Source organism: Zonotrichia albicollis, chromosome 2 (assembly GCF_047830755.1).
Source record: "Zonotrichia albicollis isolate bZonAlb1 chromosome 2, bZonAlb1.hap1, whole genome shotgun sequence".
Taxonomy (NCBI): Eukaryota; Metazoa; Chordata; class Aves; order Passeriformes; family Passerellidae; genus Zonotrichia; species Zonotrichia albicollis.
In genome coordinates this window covers 45611576-45622504 of record NC_133820.1, presented here as the reverse complement: position 1 = coordinate 45622504, position 10929 = coordinate 45611576, and the positions used below count along the sequence as shown (strand labels likewise).

The 10929-nt window shown below is 38.9% G+C and overlaps 1 protein-coding gene across 14 annotated transcripts in view; it reads left to right on the top strand.

Annotated features, from left to right (window-relative positions):
• Positions 1–7959: 7959 nt before the first annotated feature.
• The window catches only part of TENM4 (teneurin transmembrane protein 4), a 1564491-nt gene continuing 1561521 nt past the window's right edge, over positions 7960–10929 (top strand). For 12 of the 14 annotated variants that reach the window (XM_074535017.1, XM_074535019.1, XM_074535018.1 and 9 more), the window contains exon 1: positions 7960–8319. The gene's annotated coding sequence lies outside the window, so the exon portion shown is untranslated. The remainder of the gene's footprint in view (positions 8320–10929) is intronic. The other 2 variants (XM_074535028.1, XM_074535027.1) reach the window with 1 other exon arrangement.

Genomic DNA, 10929 nt, shown 5'->3' with positions numbered 1-10929 from the left:
GAGAGCCTGGTGATGGATTCTGTTGGGGAGAGCTGGCATTTATTTTCTGCTTGCTGTGGAAATGGGATAGGACCCTGGCTGCTCCTTCTACCTCCTTTCCAGAAAGAATTTTTCTACATTACACTGCCTATGCTCCTACTACACAGTGTATCTCACAGCAGACCTCTTCTAATGCAGAAGCTTTTAACAGCTTTTAACAGCATCTTACAGTTTACAGGGGAAAAAAATAATCTGAGAGACAGACACTGTGACATTCTTAAGAATAAGAACCCTCCTCTGTCAACGTCTCTAATTTGCTTTTCCTTCCTTTCTCCTGAGCTCTGTTTGCCAAGTAGAAACAAATAGGAACAAGTGTCTGATTTCATGAATGTGCTTGTAACTTTGAGTATTGTAAAGCTATACCTAGGGCAGCCCAGAAAGCTAATTGATCTCTGGAGTTCCTGGATGGCCCTTTCTAAGACCAGAGCAAATCAGGAATGCACAGATTTGCTGCTTAGCAACAGGACATAAATCTCTGTGAACAGAGATATTTTCTATTAAAATTACAGAACCTAGAGATTAGCAGTGCCTACTTATTCGTCCGGTCCTTGTTCTGGGGCTAAGGGAACACTCCTGGTAATGCCTTACCAGCTCTGTTTGAAGAGTCTCAGACCAGTAAAGTCTCCATGTTTGGTCTCTTGACACAATCCTGTCTTAAAATCACAGAATCATAAATATTGGAAAAGATCACTAAGATCATTGTGTCCCAAAGTTCTTACTCAACTCCCAGTAAATAAGAGAAAGCAAGCATTTACAAAATACTATATTTTTTTAAAGTCTTTTGAATATGATTTGGATTTCTGCGTTAGGTTAAAAGAAAGAAATAACTATCTGCATGTCAGGGAGTTTGAGCCACACATTGAGCTACTTCTGAAAATTTTACCAAGCCTGCCTCCCACCTGCTGTGCTGTTGCAAGGAATGGCTTTATGCTCTGCATGGTTGCACTCTGACTGCCCAGTTTACTGATCGAGGGGAACCTGAAGCCCAGCCAGCTAAGGATCTTGTATAAATAGCAGGGACTGAAATGGCTCTGCCACCTTAATAGCACCAATCATTGGAATCAGTGACCACATAAAAGGGCATTAGTTAGGAAGATGTGTCAAAAAGTTCATTAGAAGTCACGTACATTTAGGCAACAAAAAACTTTCCATTGGCTTTCTTGGCTTGCTTTCTGAAAGAACAACATAGTTGTCTTTGTTTTAGCAAAGGAGTTTCATCAGCCAGGTCCAGCCTGGGAGTTTCAGTACTAGTTCCAGCAGCACTCAGTCTTTTCTGTTTCCTTTGATTCTCCCAGTGTAATGATTTACTACATCAAACTAAGTTTGAGTCCATTTTTTCCCCTTCTTATATCTGTTCCTAGTGTTCCAGCACTCAAATTTGTTCCAGTTATCTAAGCCTCTTACCCTTCCTCTGTACTTAGCTCTGTTTCTCACCACATTATCCAATTAGCACCTCACTAACGATCCTGTGGCTGCCACTTTCCTCTGACCCAGCACTATTTACACCAGCTCAGTTATGCTCTCTATTGATACTCCTCTCACCCGTTGAAGACAACGGGAATGCTGTCTTGTTTAAACAACCGAAAATCCATAAAAATACTTTGCTGTATAAAGATCTAAAATGCCCCGCAATAAAATAGCACACTGTGGGTACCCTTTGGTGCTGGGCATATTTGATGCTCTTTGAGTGCATAAAGTATGTCGAATATGAAATGACCTTTTGTTTTCATTGCAGTGATGCAGCCCAGTTTACAACAGTACGCCATGCTGACCCTTCAGCAAGTCTCAATATATTAAATATTCTACCGCTGGTTTTTGGACTGCAGTAATAGATTTGACTGGTTCCATATAATGAGTTTCAAAACCAGGACTTCCATATTTCTGTTCCAAGAACCAGCTTTCATACGTGTGGTTACTGTTTTTTAAAGAGGAGTTTCTAGTTAAATATTTTTGGGGTTTTTTTGGAGACGGAAACGCCTATTAGATTAAGAAGTATGGAACAAAACCAAGAAAAAAAGTTGGAGCATAAGTATGGTCAACCTTTTATTTATAGTTCAAGGCAGACACAGATCAAGCGATTTTAACTCTGTAGCATATTGAATTACTTAAAGCCTGGGGTTGTGATCTCATCCAACTTTCAGAAATTATGTTGGGCCAGGAGAATCTATCTCATCTAAACACATACATACACCTCCAGTGAAAAGTTAGAATTGTCAGTAAAGGCCATTGTTCGCAAAAATCTGCTTGCTTTTATGTGAATTAGTGTGGCTGGAGACAGCTGTGCTTTCTGGTTTATGGATAAGGAGGTAAGCATTTACTTATGCTCTCTTACTCCCACATGTATTTGAGAGAAAGACACTAAAATTTGATATTTGAATGATTTGCATGGAAGAAAATTTTTTGAAAGATTAAGTACTTTGGTCAACATTCAGATTTAATCTCCATTTAGTAATTAGTTGAAGCATGAGTAGTTAGATGTGCATGTTACAGAACACACATGACTTAGAAGCACATCTCCTTACGCATCAGTGGGATTTCTGCTCCCAAACCAACGGTATATTTTGACAGGCTTTTCTGAAAGTTTGCACACACACCAAAATTCTTCATACCATTTCTATGTATACATATTTCATTAAATGTATAGACATATGGAATTTCACAGCCCAGTACAGGAGTGCTTCAATAGCAAAGCAGTCCAGTTTCCCTCTCAAAAGCACAGAACCAGGTTCACAGAGAGATTTAAGGGACAGATGGGTGTGCACGTTGCTGTTAAAGAGAATGTACGACCTAGCACCTTCCTCATGTCTGACATTTATGCCTCCAATGGCTGCCTCACTAAGAAAAACATATGCTGATGCACATGCTATCTAGGGAAAATGGGGAAAAACTAGTTCCCTTGCACCTGGTATGACAGAAACATGACTTGAAATTAGAAAGAGAAGAAATTTGTACAAGGACAGCTACCTTAAGACTATGGCTGACCTTCATTAGGGATCAATGGGACCTCAACTTTTGCCAGTTCACCTTGGAGAAGACACAGTGTTGTATGGAAAAGCTGGAGAATTATCCCTCTGTGAAGCTGGTCACGCACAAGATCACAATCAGATCTCTGAATTGTTGCCTTTTTATCTTCATGACTTCTGTCTGAATTGACTTTCATCTTGACTTTAAAGTGGAGAGTGCAGAATAGTTCATAAACACAGAGAAAAAAAATTAAAGGCAATCAAGCAGTCACATCACATTGCCTCAACATCTCTTATTTTTTTAATGTTTGACTTTTGGTGTGAATTCCCATTCACAGGTCTTTGTCAGGCATTAATTTTCATAAATACAAATGTTACTGGAAACTCAAATATAGTACTAAAATCACTTATTAATAATAACTTAAGAAAGTACAGTTTTCTATGTATAGAACACATTCAAAGAACTTTGCTCGCAAAAAGAACCTGGAAGACTAGATGTCACATACAAATCTTGTAAAAATGTAAGTAGAATTTGATGCTATTCCAATATCTTAGAGGGTAAATTATTAATGTTCAGCATTAAAGAAAAAAAATGTGTCTTCTGGGTAAATACACAGCCCTGCTTGAATGACATTCATATACCCTCACTCTGAAACTATGAGGAGGAAGAAGTCAATATCTTTAGAATGGGAAATATGGAAGGCTAAAAGAAATATAGTACCAAGATATGAACTTTAAGTTTCTAAATACTATCTATCCTATCTATACTATCTATCTATTCTCAGGCAAGAATTTTTCAATGTTTCTTTCAGACAAGTTAACAGGGATCAAAAAGTCAGTACAGCATTTAATTTAAATATGTACACTCACAGTCTATTTACATGCAATACATACATAAGAACACACGTACCTATGTGAATTATTTATGTATAGATTAAATAAATGTTATATATACACACACACATATATATGTACATACATTTGTAGATACTCTGATCTTCCAGACCATTTGTAATGGATAATTAATATTGTGCATACATATATATATAATTAATATTATGCATATATATGTATCTTAACACAAAGATACATGAAATCTACTTTATAGAACAATGTACTATATAGAAAAATTTTTCTCTTGCTATTAAAGGAAATGTGATTTCCAGGTGTTTGCCCACCTGAAGTAAAGGGGGTCTGGGCTCTGTAAATGGAGTTTTTGGAAATCATTGCATCTTTGCAGAACAACTGTCTATGACCTAGGGAAGGAATCAGAGCTTCTCTGATTTGAGTTTATATTTGATAAATATTATAAAATTTGTTTGTGTAGACATTTGCTAATTTGTTCTTGAAGGACAGGGAGAAATTCCTATCTTGGGGGCTTCAATCTTTTTGAGGTATTTTCGGTTGAATATGTGCTGTTCCACTGATAGGTACAAGCTAAGCATTATGTCTGTCATTTCCAATGGAACTGGAAAACAGTTCCTAATTTCTTGATTTTCTTTTTTAATTTCTTCCCTGAATGTTATTTTCTAGAGTCTGTTCCCTGGGAATACACCGACACCTTGGTAGCTGCTGGGGTATGGATATGGGCAGTGTTCTGGTGATTTCTGTCTGTCCATATGCAGCCTCTGGGCTCTGAGCATGTGAAAGGCTCATTATGTGCAGACATAATGAAGTCCTTAGGAATAGAAATGGTCACTGCTGCCTGTCATACAGGACTTTTTTATTAGTTTCTGAATTTGGGGAAATAATAGATTGCAGATTTTAGGAGTCTTACAATATTTTATATGAACCCTTCCTCCACTTATCTACTGTTTCAAGGTGTTGTCTTATTCCTTTTTCAGCCTTTAGAAATTATTTTGTTGATATACAGTCTTCCAAGTCTATCTCAGCCTTCAATCTTCCAAAATAAGCCCTGAATTACTATTAAGCAACCATTTCTAGTCTTTTCTTGGGTTGCCCTAGACTGGCCTATATATAGGTTGACATTCAAGACTAGTAGTCACCTTTTATCCATTCTTTTTAGAGTTAATAATTTATTTAGGCACAAGTACATTTCCTAACATTGATTTAAGGATTGGTTTAGCCTGAAGTTAGAGAAAAATCAGGAGTGGATATACCTTGTTATATTGTGTCCCATGTAAATTCTAGACCTTATTTATTAAGAAGGCTTGATAAAAGATTTAAGAAGAAAAATATCATTCTATTGTAAATCAGTGGGTTAGGAACAGGATAAAAAGGTGTTTGTCTTCTGAAATAGTTTGAAATAAGTATAAAATTAAGATTTTCAGCATTGGTGTTGGTTTTGGGCATCCTATTTGCACAGTTTTGAAAGAGTCTGATTTCCAGGGCACACGCTGATTGTGTAAAATCATGTTTCAAAAATTTGCTTAAAATCAAGTATCTAAAGGACATTAATTTTGAAAAGGAAGCCCAGACAAATTATTTGGCCTTTTGATGTGTCTACTTTTTTTCATCTAAAAATTATGAGGAAAAAATTTGTTTGTTTTTTTTTTCTCATCTCACTCAGATAATAATGTATTTGAATGAAAAATGCAACATCCTGTGAAGAAAGATTGTAGGAAGTTACTACTGTTACTGCTTTAAGCATTCCTTAACACAGCTCACTACGCATCTTTCTTGATTTTGTTCTAGACTAGGACGATATTTGATTATTTTCATATAAAGTGGCTATCATGCAAAAAAAAATTAATGGGTTTGCTCATTCTATAGAGATATTGATTCAAGGGATGTTCAGATATTTTTGGAGATTTTTTTTTACCCAAATCACTAGTATTTTATTTACTGTTTAATATAACTTTTGAGTACTGTCAAATTCTTAGAGATTTGACAACAATCCCAGAACTCCTAGAATCCCTTCTGAACCCAAGTTAACATGCAATAAACATGATCTGATTTTCCATTTTAAATTTTTTAATTGTTTTTAAGTTGCAACAATAAAGGTATAGCAGTAACCAGAAGGGCAAAGACCCACGATGTGATAAGCCTGGCACTGAGCCCGGGTGACTCTACACCACTGAGGAAGCACTAACTGCCCTGAGCGTGGGGCCGTGCTGCCAATATCCACACCAATTTGAGTCCTGCTCAGACAGGATTGGCAGCACTAATTAGGAACGGGTTTTCCTGGAGATGTCAGTCAGCTCAGAGGAAGAGCAGGACTTCCACTCTTCATGTGAATTATGGGCAGTTTGGAGGACAAGCATCCAAGAGCAGGTTTCATGGAGACATCACAGCAACCTTCCAATATCTGAAGGCAGCCTGCAGGGGAGCCAGAGAGGGATCCTTCACCAGGAACTGCAGGGATGGGATCAAAAGTAAGGTGTACAAATTGGAAGAGGAGATATTTTGATTAGCCATATGGAAGAAATTTGTGTTTGGGAGGTGAGATACTGAAAGAGGTTCCCCAGGGAGGCTGTAGATATCCAAAACCTATTCTTTCCAAAGCTGTTTTCAGGGATAAAATTCTTCTTCACAAGCAAAAACTTTCATTGTCACTGTAAAGCTCAACTGAGCTAATACTGCATGATTTTATTGAGATAATAAAGGTTCATATTTAGAAAAATACATTTATAAACAGAGATGTAGGATTTTTAATGTGTTTTATGTGTGACTTTTTTTTTTCTCCACTTGGGCTACAGTGTGTCTGTCTTGTATTGTTTGTTCATTAAGGTTGCTGAACAATGGATTTAGGGCTATTTGTTCTCCCCACTCATCTGCAAATAACAATAAACCAAAAAAAGAAACTTTCTTCTTACTCAGAAAAATATTCCCTGTAGACCTTCTGCTGCTCTGGAGTCTGCACATCTCCATAAGGATTTTTCATATCCTACTGTTTGTGTCCTGCAGCCACATCCCCTTTGAACTGTGATCTTATCACACCCCCCAAATGAAGCAGCATACAGTCAGTCCCAGGGAGAATAATCTCCAGAGCCATATCAGGGCTCCCAGACCCTTGTGCTGATTACTTATTATAGATTTTGAGATTCCCCCCCCCCGCCATTAACCCATGAAGACAAATACCACAGAGGGGCCAAGAAGTGGATCTTTCAATATTGAGAGAGTAGAGCTTGGCCAGCCAAAGGAATTTTAATCCTACAGCTTTGTGGAAAAGGTGTGCAAGCTAATGTGACAGCTCAGTTTCCCAGGAGAGGGTTGGAGAACATTCCAGAAGAGTTAGATGTTAAGTTTGTATGATCAAACTCTTGAAAACAGTGCATTTAAAAAGAAGACATGAAGATGCCATTTTGGCTCATAATGAATTTTTTTGTTAGCAGCAGCCTGAGCTGCTTTGTATTTTAATAATTTTTGTCTACAGAAGCAGTTTAGTTTTATTTGCAAGAAACTGGAATTGGGTGCAGGAGATTTGGGTTCAAATTCCATGTGTGACCTTGGACATACCTCTTCCCCATTGAAGCTCATTTTCTCCCATGAAAAGTAAAGATGTTGATATTTCTTTCATTTGTCCTATCCTACCTGACTGTGAGCTCCAGATTTCAGAGTGAGTCAGTACCACCTTGCTCTGTGGGGCCATCTTCACAGCTGGCTACTGCACTCCTATAACCCCGGGAACAATGGTAGTTCTCATTAGGGACTCCTCTTTAAAATATGCTTTATCATGGCTAGAGAAATCCTCTTTCAGATTATTAATTAAAATGAAATTCAATTGCTTTCAACTATGGACCATGGCATTTGCAGTGGGAACATTAAGGGCAGAGAAATTTAAAAAAGCTATCTTGAAAGTTTTGTGTTTGAAAGCTGGAGATGCATTTGCCCTCTCCTCTCCCCTCCCTGTATGCACAGTTTCAGATCCATTGCTTATTGACTGATAGAGTTATTGGTGAATGCTACAGCAGTGATCCAGCCCAGGGAGGTCAGCAGGGTGCAATTACCAGCAGAACAGGCTTGGGTGTCCTTCTGAACTACTCCTCCCTGCACAGCTCTTTCAGTATGCATATCACATCTCTCTGCTTGTAGCAGGCTGATGAGTGTGTGCAGTTAGTGCAGGCACACACATACTTCTGCGCTTTCCCTGAAAGTGGAGCATTAGCAACTGCAGTCAAAATGCACCGTTGCTTCCTCAGCTCTGATCCGAGCAGCAACTGTCTGATTCTGTCTGGAGGAGCTTGGAGAAGGCACTGGAGGCAAGTTTAAAAAGGACCTAGTGACACCCTGCTGTCACATCTGGTTTCAGGGACCTACTTATTAGTAGTCCATTTAAAATCACTTTCCTAGTCCCATCTGTAGTGCACATTCTTGAGAAGTGGCTGGCTGGCGAGGAAGGAGCACGCTGCTGAAGGTATGTTGCAATCCTCTTTACCTTACATCTTGTGCTGAATGTTTTTGTCTGTGCATCTCACTTGCAGACATTCCTGGTATATGCAGTTTTGCACTGATAGCTGATGGAGAAGGGCTTTAACAAATCATAGGATTAGGAATAAACAGACAGGTAATCTGTTTTGGTTTTTCTCTCCCTTTCAATTAGCCATTGCTGATTGTCTGTTAAGGGGTAAATTTAAATTTCTGGAATAAACTTTCTGAAAAGATGACAACTCTGACAGCATGTAGCATCACAAGCAAATAGACTGCTGTTATTTCTATCAGGGGAAAATGTCCATTCATTGGTTGTTTAACTGTGGGCATGGAACATTGCTTTCAAAAAGATGTGTTTATTAAATATGGGCTGTGTATGCACTTACAGCTGAAATTTGCATACATGTTTTGAGATTTGAAAAAAAGAACTCCAACTTTCAAAATGCTCTGGACTGCAGCACACTTCTTTAAAAAACAGAAGTGAGCCAGGCTTTTCATTTCACTTAAATTCTTTTACTGGCATATATTCATCTGGTAAAAAGTCTTTGCCAAATACAAGAAGTTTGCTGTTATTGCATTTCCATAAATGTAACAGCTGTGAAGAGCATGAATATTCATAGTGTTTAGATTTTTGCTCCAAAGATTTTTATGATAATTCTGACTTTTCAAAGGGGATGGGATTTTAGAACAAAGAATTATGCAGGTTGAGATATTGTGATAAGCCATATATAAGGATTTCCTCAAAAAACCCCCATTATAGATAAGCATATACTGCAGTACATAGCTGACTGTACCAGTTACTTACTTGCAGCCAACTTGATCTGTTGCTTTTACTTGTGGATTCTTTTGCTAACAGGTCTTCAGCAGTCAAAATCAAATACAGTTCAGATGCTGGTCTCTAATGGGATGGTATTTCCCTAATGCTATACGGCTTTAAAACATTTCCAAGGCATTGTTAATGTTATGATGCTTAAGTTTTCACTTGGTGCATCCTACGTTTTCCCTTACTGAAAACTTATTTTGGGATGTTTCTAAGGTCAGAGAAGCCCACTACTATCTCAGTGCATTTTAAGAATGTAAAGTGATTTGAGTAATCTTTCCTTAGCAAAATTCTCCTGTCAGTAGTTTATCAAAATTGCATGAGCAGCAGAGATGGTCCTCCCCTGCAGGTAGAAGTAGAATGGTCTTGAAACTACAGAGGCAGCATATGTTCATGTGTGTCTAGAGATAATTCATCTAAAAAAGTTAAATAATCCTAGCTGCCTCTAGATCTCAGTGACTTCTCTATTACTAAAAATATTCTATTAATGGGTCATACCACAGATTTCTGTAACTTCAAAGTGAAGAAAAAAACCAGACAGGAATTGTGTTATATAAAACCATCTCAGAAACTCTCTTAAGGCATGTTGTAATTATTTCTTTTAAAATCCTCTCAGTACTTGGGAAGTGCTGGGAGCTGTGGGGTACCTGCCTCTCCAAAATGTGACAAGTGGAGCTATCCATGCATGCTCAAAGTGAATTTAACATTCCTAATGTCCAGGGCCGCCTCTTTGGCAGCCTGTCCTCACTCAGGCTGGACTGTGCTGCTCACCACTGGCAAGGTCAGCCTGGCTGGAGAGCTGTGCCTCCCAGCTGCTCCAGTCCTCAGCCCAAGCTGAGCTGTCACTTAGTGTCTCCTCCTCAGGGGACAGGGAAAACTCTTAGTCCCTTTCATCTGTCATTTTTAATGACAGCTGAATCAATCTGGGGCTTAGGTGGAAAGTTTCTGGTCATCCCCTCCTAGCCACCCACCTCCACACAGCAGATATGCAGGGACTGCAGACATGAAATATATTTAAATATGTATGAGAAAAAGAACAATTTAATGGGTCAGAACCTGTTTCCAGGGAGAGAAAATCAGACTACTCTCCTGAAATCAGTAGGAAATTGTTTACATGAACAGAAGTTGTTTACAGAGGTGCAAACTGGTGCAAAATCTCACTTTCCCTTGGTGCTGTTTGAATTTCTGTGACCTGAGGACCTGGCTCTGTTCCTTTAAAGTTTGGCTTTATTCCAGGAAAAGTAGCCGAAATGGGGAATTCGTTTTTTCACTCACTAGGAAAAAATCCTGTCTGTTTATGGTGACAACAACAGATATCTGAGAACAAACACCCTTTTCCTTTCCCCTCACCAAAGCCTAGGAGAAAAAAAAAAAATACAAAAAATATCCAATGAAAAACATCCTCCCAAACATCTCTCTTTAATTCCCTTTGAGACATATAAGGTCTCCTCTTCTGCTTTAATGTGCATCAGGCTCCTTCCTGACCTCCACCACTGCGCTGGAGGATGCGAGAGTTAATTCACTTTGACCCCTTGGCTGCCTCAGCCGTGCTCTTCTTCGGAGCAGATTTGTTGATATATCAAATGCAGCTGCTGATGCGTTTCTCCTCTGCCCTGCGAGTCAGAGCCCCGGGTGCCTTTGGTTAGGTTACAGTCTCAGCCCCAGCGCTGCGATTCCCGAGCCCACCAGCCCCCTAGTGTCTCGAGGTACTCGGTGCAAAGAGGTCTCTGCAGCTGTTGCTTGCCTTTAGCAGACCTAAAGAGGGAGATTTGAAAC